The sequence below is a fragment of the Bacillus rossius genome, chromosome 1 (assembly GCF_032445375.1).
Source record: "Bacillus rossius redtenbacheri isolate Brsri chromosome 1, Brsri_v3, whole genome shotgun sequence".
NCBI classification, from domain to species: domain Eukaryota; kingdom Metazoa; phylum Arthropoda; class Insecta; order Phasmatodea; family Bacillidae; genus Bacillus; species Bacillus rossius.
The window spans coordinates 150,667,927-150,682,123 of NC_086330.1; the positions used below are offsets into that span (position 1 = coordinate 150,667,927).

A 14,197-nucleotide genomic window follows, 5' to 3' on the forward strand; every position below is an offset into this window, starting at 1 on the left:
TTTTAGGATCAGATTTTATAAATTATATTCATTCAGTATTGCCTAGAGATTTAATTTTATTTTACAGATGTTATTACATGATGCAAAACTGTTAATTTCCCCCCCCCCCCCCCCCCCCCCCCCCCATTCTCATTTTCTAACATTTTGATGCAAATATCTTTCAGCAAGTTCTTATAGTTGTCACCTCGTGTGTTTAGCTTGTGGTGGTTGCCATAGTATCTATCACCCTGGGTTGCACAGGCGTCAGTTTACCTGTGGCTAGGGTGCCTTAGCGAGTGGGTTTAATGCAACTCACTGCCTTGCGGGCCCAAATAGCACATCACAAACGACACTAATATAGATCTGCATTGTTATGGCTTGTGCTTGTGTGTGTGTTTCAAGTGTGTTGGTTGAAACACATTGTGACCATTCCATGTTTTATTTTTCTTTTCAGATTGCTTCCACTTCTGTTTGTGATTAGAACTTTGTTTAAAGTTGACGGAAGATTATCCTAAAAGTTTTATACATCGACTGCATGCAACGAAAAGCCACTGTTTTTTTCGGTAATCTGCACAGCAGTCATGGCTGCTAAAGCTAACCGATGCTTTCGGTGACTTGAGTTTCTAGTATAAACATTTTTTTTTTCTTTCTTCAAACATGAAGTTGGCATGTCGGAGTTTTGAGATATTTTCATGTGTGGGTTCCTAGGTCACATAGGAACGATCATACAAGTGTGATATTTATTAAGCAGTGCAGTCTTACTGCATTATTTTAGTACTATAAAGAAAATGCGGGTGGCAAAAGCTGTATGAAGCAAATGATATCAACATGTGTTTTGGATAAAAAAATCTTTCACAAGCACATTTGCAAACTTAATTGCACCACGTCTTGTGACTTTTTGGTGGATAAATGGCTGACTTTCAGGTCCAACCTAGAATTTTTAATCTGTAATATGTATTTTAAACTGAAAGGTGATTTTACATGACTAAAAAACCTGCAGGATTTTTTTATTGTTTTGTTGTTGTGTTGCATTACATGTTGTGTACTGTCAGAAAGTCATGTCAAGTCTTCATTTATTGGTAACTTACACTGTGGATATTAACAAAAAAAATGTGAAATAGTGGAATAAGTATTTTAAAAAAAATTGTTTCTTATGTCAGGCTGCATGTTGACGTTTATTGATGGCCTCAGCTCACAAACTGGAATGTGTCCAATGAAATAAATAACTTACGGTGGCCTCCTGGTTAGATCGTCAAACGGCGTGCATAGCTCCGGGTTCATGCCATTTACAAACCATTCAAGATTTATTAAAAGTGTCTCATTATAATAAGCATTTAAGTGCCATTACACTAGTCCAACCAAGTTTTGCTCCATGGCTTTGTTTATAACATGTACTTTTTGGATAGTGAAAAGGTTAAATCTTTGGTTTCACTGATGTTTTTAGGCATGAAAAATTACACACAGCATTGTAAATAGTATAGGGATGTGCAAGGCACGTTTATCTTTATTATTCCAGCATATAATTATAGGGTGACCACGTAATGTTGCACAAAGACTGCATGCCAGTTGGGTGTGTCATGTAGAGACGAAGGGAACTGTGATGTGCGAGCCAGTGTCGCCCCTAGCGCCCCCGTGACTTCAGAGCTCGTGCGTCCAGCCAGGCGGCCACCTTAATGCTTAAGAATGAGAATAGTTACAACTCTTGCATGAGAGCTTAAATATGACGTGTGGATTATGGAAGTACAGTAAGTTTAGTAACTTTTCACTCACGTTTGCTCTCTCATTAGGGATCTTTTTGTGTGATAGTAAAGAATTTGAAAGACATTTTCACCTAGCTGGTAGCAATGAAAGTCTTATTGTTTAGAAATAATTTTGATTTTCTTATGTTTGTTCCCAATTGCACGTGATGAAAAATTTGCATATTTTAACTCTCCAAATTTAAATAAATATTTATAGAAATTATGTACAATCTCATTGAAAAACTATGCTGTGTAAGTATAACTATACTGTGCTGATTTTGTTAATATTTTAATCATCAGATTTAGGGAATATGGAGATAACTTCTACAAAAGCTTTGTTGATCTATGACATAAATAATACTTTTCTTGTCAGAGATAACACAAGCATGGTGAAAAGTCTTTTTTACATGGTACAAAGAAGGAAGAACATTTAACATGTGAGAATATTTACTTTGAATTTGTTTTAAATGCCCTGTACATTTCTGTATCTAATCAGATTCAATCTTTTGATGCCGGTTGATGGTAAAATTTAAAATCATGTCAATTCTAGCAGGACTACACAATGTTCTCAGCTTAGTGTTTCAGTATGTTTGCTGCCGTGATCTCTATATCTCTGAGGAAATGTGTGGGAGACTGTGCTAATTACAATTTGTTTGTGATATTGGTCCAGAATAGTGGCTGAGGTAGTAATTAAAGAGAGTGCTTTCAAATACAAAAACATTCTTTTATTCCAGTTTTGGAGGAAAGTAAAAAAAGTCAATCTGGTAATACTAACTGAATATAAACATAAATAGTTCATTATAATAACTATTTTAGTAGTAAAATTACAGGTATGAATATGTAACTCATCAATTTTATTTGTCTGGGTTTTTAAAATTTTGCTCCTAGATTGGCCATCGTCAAAACAAACCATTGAGGATGTGTAATTGCTAGTAAATTATGTGGTAGTCCAATGTCACCGTAGGCTAATTCATTAATCATATTATGTTGAAACCAGTTCAGTCTGTGGTAGTTCCCCCCCCCCCCCTCCAATCCTCCATCTTACTTTTCCTCTGCCAAACGTTTCCACCCATTCCGGAAGTCCACTATGTGTGCCTTGTTTTGCTCATGTCCGTAGACGAAATTGTTTCCAGAACGTTTGCTTGCAATCCAAGGGACCTGCCTTTTGACAGGTTAATGTTCCTCTTAACTCTTGCAACCACTGTAACATTTGATCATGCAGTCGGAAGGACTCTGGCTAAATGCCAGTTGACCAGTCATGATTTTGATTGTCCGTTCCCAAAATCACTCCAGGCAAATGCCGAGATGATTTCTTACCATAGGCCACGGCTGATTATTTCCCCCAGTTTCCCTGACTGGTAAAGTATGTGTGTGTCTTGATTACCTCGTCAATGAGACACAACCAAATACCTACCTAGCTTTCGCTTGCAACTCACTAGGAGAAAAAAGAAAAACCCAATTGAACATTCTTTTTCAATGTCAAAGTACTATATTGTAACTGATAAATATAAATTTATATTAACATAATTTTTTTTAATGTATTAACAATTACAATTTCATATTTATTTGAGTGTGATAATCATATTATTGAGAAGGCATGGTAACAGTAAAAAATTATGATTTAACCTTGATGTGTTAACCTTATTTGGTGTTTTGTAACAGAATGAGGTAGTAACAATACTGTTTGACTCAGAAGTTTGATGAACAACGTGAGGTTTGAATTAGTATCTAGTAAGAAAAATACCAAATATTGTTTGTTTTGATTTTATTTGTGTGTCTGAAGATATAGTTATCAAATGAAGAATAGCTTTGTACAGGATTTTATTTATTTGGACTCTTTTATACAACTTATATATATTTAAGGACAAGAGTTGCCATTGTATTTTATATTAAAAAATAAATTGAGAACATACTATGTATCAGCATGTTAAACATAACATGAACAAAGTAAAGTGTGTTCATTTTAATTTTTTTTTAATGTATAGCACAATTAGTCAGTGCATTACATGTCTTTCTCTGGTTAATGTGCTAAGTATGTTATTGCAATAATTTTATCTGGATGGAGGTGGATATGTGCCAAAGATTTTTTATTTATTAAATTATTTTGTAGTAGTTGTAATGTTTACTTATGTGTTCTGTTATCATGTGTTCACTTAGCTGAAGTTAGCATATGTAAATAACTGGTATGTAACGTAGTGATAATTTTGTACGAGGGCATTGAGAACATCCCATTTCAGAAAAGAAAAAAATGTTTCAGGTGCAAAATTACCTGTCGGTACTGCTCAGTTTTATAATTGGAACTTTACGTAGTTATATTGTTGCACAAGCATATTGAGTTCTTGCACATGTGTATAGTATTAAATTCTGATTCGTGCAGAACATTATGTATAAGAACTTAAAAAATATATAGGGTTTTTCCTTTTCTTTTGCCCAGATTGTATTGTCAGAGTGTCTTAAAGTTGACCTTAAAGTACGTACTTTTGTATTCACTGTAAGCATACTTGCTGGGGTATTGTAGTCACCAGTGGGAAATTAATGAAGTATAATATAATGCTGTGGTAGTTAACTGCTGAAGAGTTAAATTATTTTCTATGTGGCAATATAGTGTGTGCATTAATCAAGGATTCAATGTTATTTATTGTCCATGTAATTTCTGCAGCATTGTGGCCGGGTTGTCAGGACATATTTTGAACTTTTTCTCTAAACTTCCTTCTTTTTGTGCCATTTTTTTTCTTTTCTGCTCTTTGTTGCTTGTTCTGAACTATATGTATAAAAAAAAAATTAATGTTTTTTGTGCTATTTTATTTATTTCCCACACACCAAGTATGTGCTACCAAAACTATTCATCTCTGCTTGGCCAATTCTTCGTAATTTCCTATGTGTTTCCTTATTGGCTCCATCCTAGCATTATTTTGTTAAGTAATGAAAAGTATTCATCAGAACTTCATTGAACTATATAGTGAAGCAGTTATAATATCAAGTTAAGATATCTGTAAATTTAAGTTTCCAGTTCCTACTTAACTTCCCAACAGTCAGTGAAGAATGTGATGATGAAAAACAATGGTCCTGTTTGTTTATGCAGAATTCAATGTGCTTTTCAATAACAAGTATCTCTGTAGAAAACATTATAAGCTATTTCTTTACACTTCATGAACTAAGTTTTTCACACTTTTTGCTAGTGTGTGAGAAAAAAAATTATGTGTTATTACATAACATATACTGATGTACAGGATTTTTGTGTCATCATAGCCTGTTTTTGGTGGTGTAACATGATGTGCAGTTTAACTGCTACATACTTTCAAGTGTTGCTAAGATAGTTTGTGTTGGGCAGAGGCTAAAATAGATGTGACTGACAAGGCATTGTGACTAAACATATCGCAGCTCTGCCCAATACAGCTCAAGCATTCGCCATGAAACATTACGCACTTTTGTAACCCTGGCCTTCTGCAGATAACATGCACCAAGTTCGTAAACTTTTTATACCTTGTTATATACACATTTTTATATATATTTCATAATATACTTTGTGTTCCTGATGTTTAGTGTTCTATATTGCTGGCAAGTATCAAATTATTGATCCAATTTTTTTAATTTTTTTTTTTTTTGGGGGGGGGTTGCTGTAACTCAATAGTTTTGATGATGGGTTGTATTATTATTATGTACTGAAATGACTATAGTGTACATAGATTCTTGTGTATCGTATCCATTTTGAACATGTATTTATTTGGAAATGTTGTAATTATTCAAATCAATTATTTCCATTTTTCTAACCTGAACTTTTTTTATATATTCAACATTCAAATATGTAAATACTTCAAGGAAAAATTTTTCATTGTCAGACTATTTGAATAAAATTACAAAAATTTTATTGTGCACTTTTTTTACTTTCAAATTTAGTGTTGCGGCTGGGTTCGCACTACATAGAACTATTCTCTTAATTAACTCAGTCAAAAATGAACATGTTATGCTCATTTCACTAGCAAAGACTGTTAGTTTTATTTGGGTTTTGAGACTGAATAGATTTGATGTCATGTTGTGTTGGCATGTCAAGCAAGTTTCACAAAAATTACTCTTACGTGTGACATTTTGGGAATGAAAATTTTTTTTGCACTTTGTGTACAGAAAATAAAATTTACTCAAATAGCTGGCAAATGGAAAGTAAAGATATATCTGTGAATTGTGGAGGGCATGTTACTATAACCCAGAAATGCTTACAAAGCAGGAATACTTCCTTTTTGGGCCATTTTGCTGTAAACGTCTTCCTCGCAGAAATATTTTTGATGATTGAGATGAGGCACAGAGAGTCAACATGAGTGCAAAAGTGCAGAGGTTAACAAAGCTAAATGTTAGTAACCTACATTTTAAAAAGGCTGAAATTTTCTTTTTGTGCAAGAAAATTAAATTTATCTTATTAATTGGAGCCAGGGCCGTCGAAAGAAACCAAAGACCTGGAGGGCAACTAATTTTTATCGGGCCTCCCTCCCCGTTACATAACGTACATTTTTTCAAACCTCATTACAAATTAATAAATAAATATATAGATAGTAAACATTACCATGGTCATAACTGTAAATGGGATCTGCGTGTAGGTATTACAAAACTTGTGAGGTTTCCAATGAATTATTTTATCGTTAGACCTGTAATTTTCATCGTAGCAGAAAAATTTTTTAAACTCAGCCAAGTTCCCGCTGGTGCCCGGGCCGCAGGGATTGTGTCCTCCCTGCCTCTCTCTCTCTCTCTCTCGATGGCCCTCATTCGAGCTTGTAAATTTAATTAGGATTGTATTTTCTATGAAAACTTCATTTTAAACAAACGCAGCAGTTTACTTTAATTTAAATTGTGAATGGGTGTGTTATGGAAGGGTTTCGGAAGTTTGAATGATTTAACTTTCACATTAGCTGTATGGAAACACCTTTGTAAGATTGCCTTTGTACATCAGTGTTGGTCACTTTTTTTTACCTACAACCAAATATTCTAGAGACAGCTACAATATGGTTTTGTGCGAAAACCTGAAATTGTCATTTTGTAGTGTGAACTTTTGAAACGTTTCACGTTATGCATGACAAAATTGACACATCTTAATGTTTTAAATGTAAATGTTTCAATTTTCAATAGTAGTAGTGTGTAAAAATATATTGTCTTCTGCTAAGATATTAATTAAATCAATTTTAAACCAACTAATTTTGAAGTAAGTTCGAAATGGCCACCTTGAAATAAAATGAAAAAATTATCTCAAATGAAAACTGAATTTCATGATAATAACTCTTTCTCGATCATATTATGTGAACAACGTACCTTACATAAATGGTCAAGCCTAATTCACCTATATAAAATATTAACAAAATTAATTTTGATTCAAATGAAGCTAAGTTAGTTACTAAGGATCCTAACCATTGCTAAATTCTATCAGCTCAAGAAAAAAAAAATTAATTAGTTAATCCATCAAAATAATTAACTTATTATGAAATTAATTTCGCTACCAAATGTATGTAAGTACTCAGACTTGAACTCAGTGCTTTAAGAGCTGGATCTCTGGGATTAAAGTAACCCAAGTTCATGATTGAATAATCAAACTTAACAAGTGAGCAAATAAAATATGTGAGAAACTCTTAAGATCATGAAGTTAAATCATTAAATGTCTTTACAGGCAAAGGTTTGAATCAAATTATTAATCCTTAAACAATTTTTTAACAAAATTACAATTGCTGGAATATAGTAGTTCTTTAGAATGAATTTTGGTTTGAATTCCGGACAGTGATACAAAATATTCTATTTTAAATTGACATTAAATTTCAGGAAAATTATAGTAGGTATCTCATTCAATCACAGTCTTACTTGATATTTCCTTGGCTACTTAAACATGTTTAACAGCTCTCCACATGATGGTAATCCACATCATGAGTTGGGGTCATCTGCTTGTTCCAGGAATTAAATCTTGGGATGAGGTAGTGGTCCAACATTGAATTCACCTGGGCTGGGCGGATTATGGCATGATCACACCAACCAACATTCCTCCTCCCTCCCTTCCTTCCTTCCTTCCTTCCTTCCATCTAGCTCCTCGACTCACTCAGAACTGGTGAACTCATTGTCTTGAAATTGCCGCCTATTCAGAATGGTGCAGCTAAGTTGAACTTGCTTGCTGTTTTTAATCCAAATCGACAGTAGATTTGTTGTCCTCTTTGGTCAAAATTTGTGATTTCCTTTCTTCTGAAAATGACTTAAAATCACTCATATATAGTAGTTATCTTCATTACTGTCAACCGTAGACACTTCAGTCTAGTCCAGAATAATAGTTTATGAATCAATCATACATCTTTTACAACTTTATATTAAACTGTTCACAACAGCAGAAAAGCTTCTCGCTTTTAGGATGGTTCTTTTTTATTATGTTTTCTTGTTTATTCACCTCAAAGACCAAACTTCAGTTCTTACATAAAACATAAGTTAATCAAAATTTATGCTTTGTTTCAAACTTTTTTTTTAAGTAAACACAGCTATAAATTATGGTAAATATGTAGTTGGGCAATATGTGTTAAAAAAAATTTATAAAATCAGAAAATACTTTTATTCTATGCTCTTTAACTTCCTCTTTTCATTAAACCCGGCGGAGATAAGAAATTCCAATTACTTTAGGAGATCAAATATTTAATTTTCATCACAATACCTGTGCATTCATGCGGCATTCACATTGTTTCTTGTTTACGAGTATGAAATTTTTTTTCATGCGGAATTCACCATTTTTACACGCCTCTAACTTAGGCGAGTTTTTAACGTTTCAAATTTTAATGTTTTATTTGTTATTTGGATATTGTTGCGCAAGTAATAAGTAAAAAACAAAAAATTACGTGAGTTCCTACTGTTCGTCCTTTGTCCCGGTTTGTTAGGTCAGGTCAGTTACATTATAAATACTTTAAAACTAAACAACCCTTAAAACTAATTAATATTATTTTTAATGTCTGCTTAGTTTGAAAGTATTTATAATGTAACTGACTTGACCTAATCGACCATTTTAATTAATTAGGCATTCACGAACACACTGCAAAATAAAAATTGCGACGGTCAAATGATTGCACAGGTATTGTATTGCAAAATAAGAGCGGCGATATCTCCTAAAGTATTTGTAATTTCTTATCTCCGCCGGGTTTTATGAAAAAAAAAGAAATTAATAAGCATAGAATTAAAGTATTTTCAGAATTTAAAAATTTTTTTCAACAAATATCGCCCAACTACATATTTACCTAAATTATTTTGTATCACTTCCTTAAAATCACAAATTTAAAACATGTATACAACTCGTCAAAACAAACAAAACAAAACCTTGAAAATAAACATATCACACAAAATTTCATAATTCATAGAGAAAAAGACATTACTACGTAAACTTTCCCAATTGTTTTGGAATTGCTAGAAATTCATATTTAATATTAATCCAATAGCTGGCAGATGTGTTCAATGACATTTTATTTGTTTTATTATCATCAAGAACCCAAAATTACATCAATGAAAACAACTTCCTTTTCCATTAGCAAAACTTTTTTTATTCAAAGTTATGGTAAACATAGTAAAAATATATCTCTATTGTTTCCAATTTCCTTATAGAACCAAAAAATAATTTTTGTCATGTTACAATATAATTCTTAATTTAACTATTTTCATATGAAATATTATTTTAGTGACATATCTATCTGCTAGGTTTTATTTATTTTTTTCTTTTAAGGCAAAATGCCATTGCTGATTGCATATAGTTGTTCAGTTTTGGTCTCTAGAGTATTTGATACAGCTTATTAATTTGGTAATTTTATCTGTGATGCAGTAGACTTGACTAAGTAAGCCACTTTACCTCTAGCAAACAGTGAAATGGAGCTTTGGTTTACACTTGTGTTTCACTATCGTAATCTGTGGGAAGTGAGCATTTCTGGTTTTATGGAATGTAACAAGAATTGTATCATGTAGTTAACTAATATTTGTCATATGTAATATAAATATCTGTGATAACGTACATGCCTATTTGAAGTTGCGCCTTTAGGATGAATGCAGTGTAATAATCATTTGTAATGTACTCGATAGTACCTACTAGTTTTGAATGGAGCACTTTCTTGGAGCTGGTCGTCACATGTTTTGGAAATAAAAATAATGCTATAGAAATATACTGTTTGCATTGGTGTAGTACACACACGAGCAAAGTTTTCCATTAACAAAGATACCTACTGTACTAGGACCATGTGTATTTGACAGTGTAATTTTATGCAGTTTGTGTGACTTGAATGTCATTAAAATATTTAGCAACAAAAATGTCAAACATCAAATGCAATTCAATGTGGAAAAATTACTGACATGTGCTGTTTTAACATCTGGAAATAATTTACAGCTGATGAAAAATAAAATAATCTGGAATACGGGGATGTATTTTCTTAAGTCATTTTAAGATATGATTGGACAGTTTTATCTTACAGAAATGTCGGAAAAACTGCAAGTTATAAACAATAATACATTGTCCATGATTTCTTTCTTTCATGCTAGCAAATATAAATAAATATTAAAAAATATTGAGAGTTCATGTTCCAGTAACAGTTTATAATTTTATCTTGGTTTGTAGGTTACAAATTGGCTTATATGATAACTTTGCAATTGTCCTCGGATGTCAGTACAAAATCTACAAATGTACGCTGGAAGGAATTTTTTTCAATCAACAGTAGTACTGACATAAGTATGCTGGTGTTCTTTTGCAATGATATACAACCTAAAAGAGGATTACTGTTTTTATATTCTGCTTTAATTATGCATTTGTCTTGTAGCAGTATGAATTCTCAAATGGAAATGTTGGCCCTAACGTCTACTACAGGTATTTCAGACTCATCAGAGGCCGTTTCACATAAACGTTCTCTGTTATTACCATTTCTCAGTTTATAAATGCAATTATTACCAGGGAACATTTTTTTTGTACACACAACCAGCAACAGCTCATCACCTAATGCAATACTTTTAGAAAATTTACATATCATTAAATTGGTCAAATTTTAGTGAAATGATGTGAAACTGACTATAATGAAGCGAATAATATCATATGGTATTTTTTAGGCCTTCATCTATTTCCCATTTTTCTTATTTGTATTGCTTTATTTGAAATTAAATTTTATTGGTTTATGATTTATCTAAATAGGTGTAGTGACATAACTCTATATGCCTACACATTGTTTGATAAATCTATCTTGTTACTAACTATGATGTTTTATTTGTGTGTTTCAAACATAATAATGTACCAAACTAAAGTAGTATGTATTCCTAAAAAAATAATAAAATCAGTTTCCATTTTTAGCTCTGAGAACTATCATACTATGTTTCAATGTACTCTGAATGGGCACCTTATATTAAAGAAACATGAAAAATTATCTCAAATAATTCAGATGTGTCATTACTTCTTACATATTTGTATTTTTATTTTGTAAACGTATTTTAATTCAATGGTTCACAAAGGGATTTTCAACCAAAGAAAAAAAACGACATACATATTAAGTCGTAAATAGATGCAGCTTGTGTCAGAAATATTAATGATTCCAAGCATTGCACGATTCTCTCAGTAAGTACCCAAAATGCATGCTCTGACTTAACTCAATGCTTGAGTGGTTAATTTGGACATCACAATGGAACCTGCATGGCACCACGCTGCAGTAACCTGGAGGAACCAAGTATCAGCTGTGCATGTTGCCATGCCCAGTTCCACCTACAATGCCTGGGGCTGGTAGAACAAATAATTGAACGAGAGGCATTTATCCACATCTGCCATCCCTGCCTCAGCAGCTGGTGGAGAAGAAGCCAACCATATTGGAACCTCGGCGCTTCTTCGCCCCGGACTGCCCGCAGATGGCCATAGTCCTCACTACCTGCCAGAGCTTCCGTCGGGAGTATCATCTGTCCTGCCTTGGCTGGGAGGACACCCCACTGAACCTCGCTGAACTCTCCTTTAAGTGTGGGTTGTGTAGGCACCCACAGGAGCCGCCCCGAACTACCGAAAGCAAGATAGCCCCACGACCACGACCCTTCCAAGGACAGGACCATGAGGACTCCATCCAGCAGCTGCGACACTGGGAACAGGCCCTGCGATCACAGGGTACTCCCCAGGCCGAATGAGTCGACCACATGGGAGGGCTACTACTGGGGGAGGCTGCTAGATTGTGGAAGAACTATGAGGGCTTATATGATACCTGGGAAGACTTCGCCTCTAGCTTTGCGAACTACTTTGGTAGCCCACAACGTGTAGCTGCGCTTACTGCCCAATTGTTCGGCCAGAAGCAAAAGGAGGGCGAAGAAATAGAAAGCTTCCTCATCGGCAAGAAGAAGTTATTCGAGCGCCTTCACCCCGATCGGAATGCCAAGGAATACCTTTCTACAGTATTAGAACTGGTAAGGCCCAACCTGCGACTATTCCTGAGACACCCACCTCCCCAAGATTGGTCCGAGCTACGCCTCCGAGCAACAGCAGTCCAGCATGACTGCCAAGAGACCCGAAACACCTCCACAAGCAGATTAAGTGCCCCTCATATCCAGGAGAAGGAGATGCCTTCCAGCCGCCAGGAGATCCCTAAATGTTGGCACTGTCCTGAACAACACTTTCATCAAGACTGCCCAGTGCTCCGCTACAGTCTGAAAGGAACAGCCTCAACACAGTGGGCCCCTGGAGGGAAAAAGTGGTGCCAACGAGCCCGACCCCTACACCCAAGGCAGAAGACCTCAACTCCCAAGCTCGGCTCGAAAGTAGACCGACCCCGAGTATTCTGTGCATTCAGCACCACCCACGACAAGAACTGCCAAGAGTCAAGTGAGGGATTCGCTACCTGACCTACGTAACAATTAAAACATAAGATGCTAATTACCAGGATATTTGTCAGTGCCATTAAATGAAATCCAGGATCTCATCAGTGTTAATGCTTGTAAACAACAGTGTTCCATATGACTATATTTTCAAACAGTTAATTATTAGTGATAGAAATATTAAGCCCTCAGCAAACAGTTTCCAGGTACTAATTTTTAATTAAGTACCTGGAAGGATGTATTATATAAAATTATAACTTTAAGATAAAATAAAGGTGTTGGCGCCCGGCACGGGAGGGGACGAGTCCTCCCACCCCCGCGTGGCGGCCATCTTCGGCAGTCTCCGAACACTCGCGGCCGGGGCGGACGTGTGTCCCGTGAGTAGCTTACATTTTAAGTGCACCGATAAGTCTTTATGTTCAGTAAGTGAATATATCACAACCTCGCTTTACCGCTGCTCATGTGTCCCCGGACCATTTTCGGCAGAGCCGGGCCTATCCCGACCGCCTTAACATTCACCCCGCGCAACCGCGTCACGGGTTAACTCACGGTACTGGCCGCCTCCGGTAACCATACCGACCCACGAGACTGCCGCGGAGATTAGGGTAGTTTGATAACGTAATCATGTAGTGCTATGTAGTGATATGTCATAAACGTGTACCAGTGCTGTGTGTCAATCGTGCATAACGGCGCATTATTAAAATAATTCAGTTCAACTCGTGTGTAATTTCAGTGTCACATGTATAGGTATGCAGTCTCCTACACTGCCTAGGGCGCATCCTGTATCCACTCAGTAAGCCAATCACCACCGTAAGCCGACGTACCTAGCGGGGCACGCTGGGGCAGCGAACCCACGAACCTCCTCACGGTCTAGTTCTTCCAAGCTAGCCTGGCGCCCACCGGACAACGAATCTAAAGCTACGCCCTTAGCCCGCTAGGCATTACCCGTAACTATTCCATAGGGACGGGTGGCGGCAAATGGCGCCCCTGCGTGTGGCGTAACAAGCAAAATCAAAATCAGAAAAATCGAAGAAACAGGAAAGGACGAAGGTGAACGGCCATCTTGGACGCGCAGGGCCTAGACTTACTGGCGCGACGAAGAAGGCCGACACAGGGTTTCCCCCCCCCCCTCCACCGCGGCGACCATTGCGACGCGGGCGGGCGACATCACGACCCGGTACCCCCCCCCTACTCAGCGGCCGTTTTCGCTCTCCGTTTTGTGCGGCCGTCCGGGCATTCCTTCTGCCCACCGTTCGCCCCCTCTCTTCACTTCGCGCGGCGGTCTCGGCAACCCCCTCCACCCAAGACTTGGATCGGCGCGCGCAGCACAAACACCGCCATTCTCTGCCTCCACTGTGTGCGGCTGTCCGGGCAACCCCTCCACCCGGCTGACTGAATCAGCGCGCGCAGCAAACTTCGCCGAAGCGGAACAACACAGCCACGTGCGCGCAAACGTAAACAAACACCGCAACTCTGTGCAGTGAGATGGCCTATCAACGGAAGACCGGCATGTGTGAGATCTGCTTCTGGCCTCAGGGCAGGGACCTGTTAACCGGGGGGAGACCACCACTACGTACGTGCAAGTGTGCACCGGGAGGCGGAGAAACGCAGGTGAAAACTGAGCCCTCCCGAAATCAATGGGACACCGACGCGGGACAGGCCCGACCCGC

General features: G+C 36.7%; 1 protein-coding gene across 3 annotated transcripts in view; it reads left to right on the forward strand.

Annotated features, from left to right (window-relative positions):
- Positions 1 to 13,544, forward strand: part of LOC134546286 (leucine-rich repeat and calponin homology domain-containing protein) — a 174,639-nt gene extending 161,095 nt beyond the window's left edge. For all 3 annotated transcript variants that reach the window (XM_063388994.1, XM_063388996.1, XM_063388998.1), the window contains one exon: positions 434 to 13,544. The gene's annotated coding sequence lies outside the window, so the exon portion shown is untranslated. The remainder of the gene's footprint in view (positions 1 to 433) is intronic.
- The last annotated feature ends 653 nt before the right edge of the window (positions 13,545 to 14,197 follow it).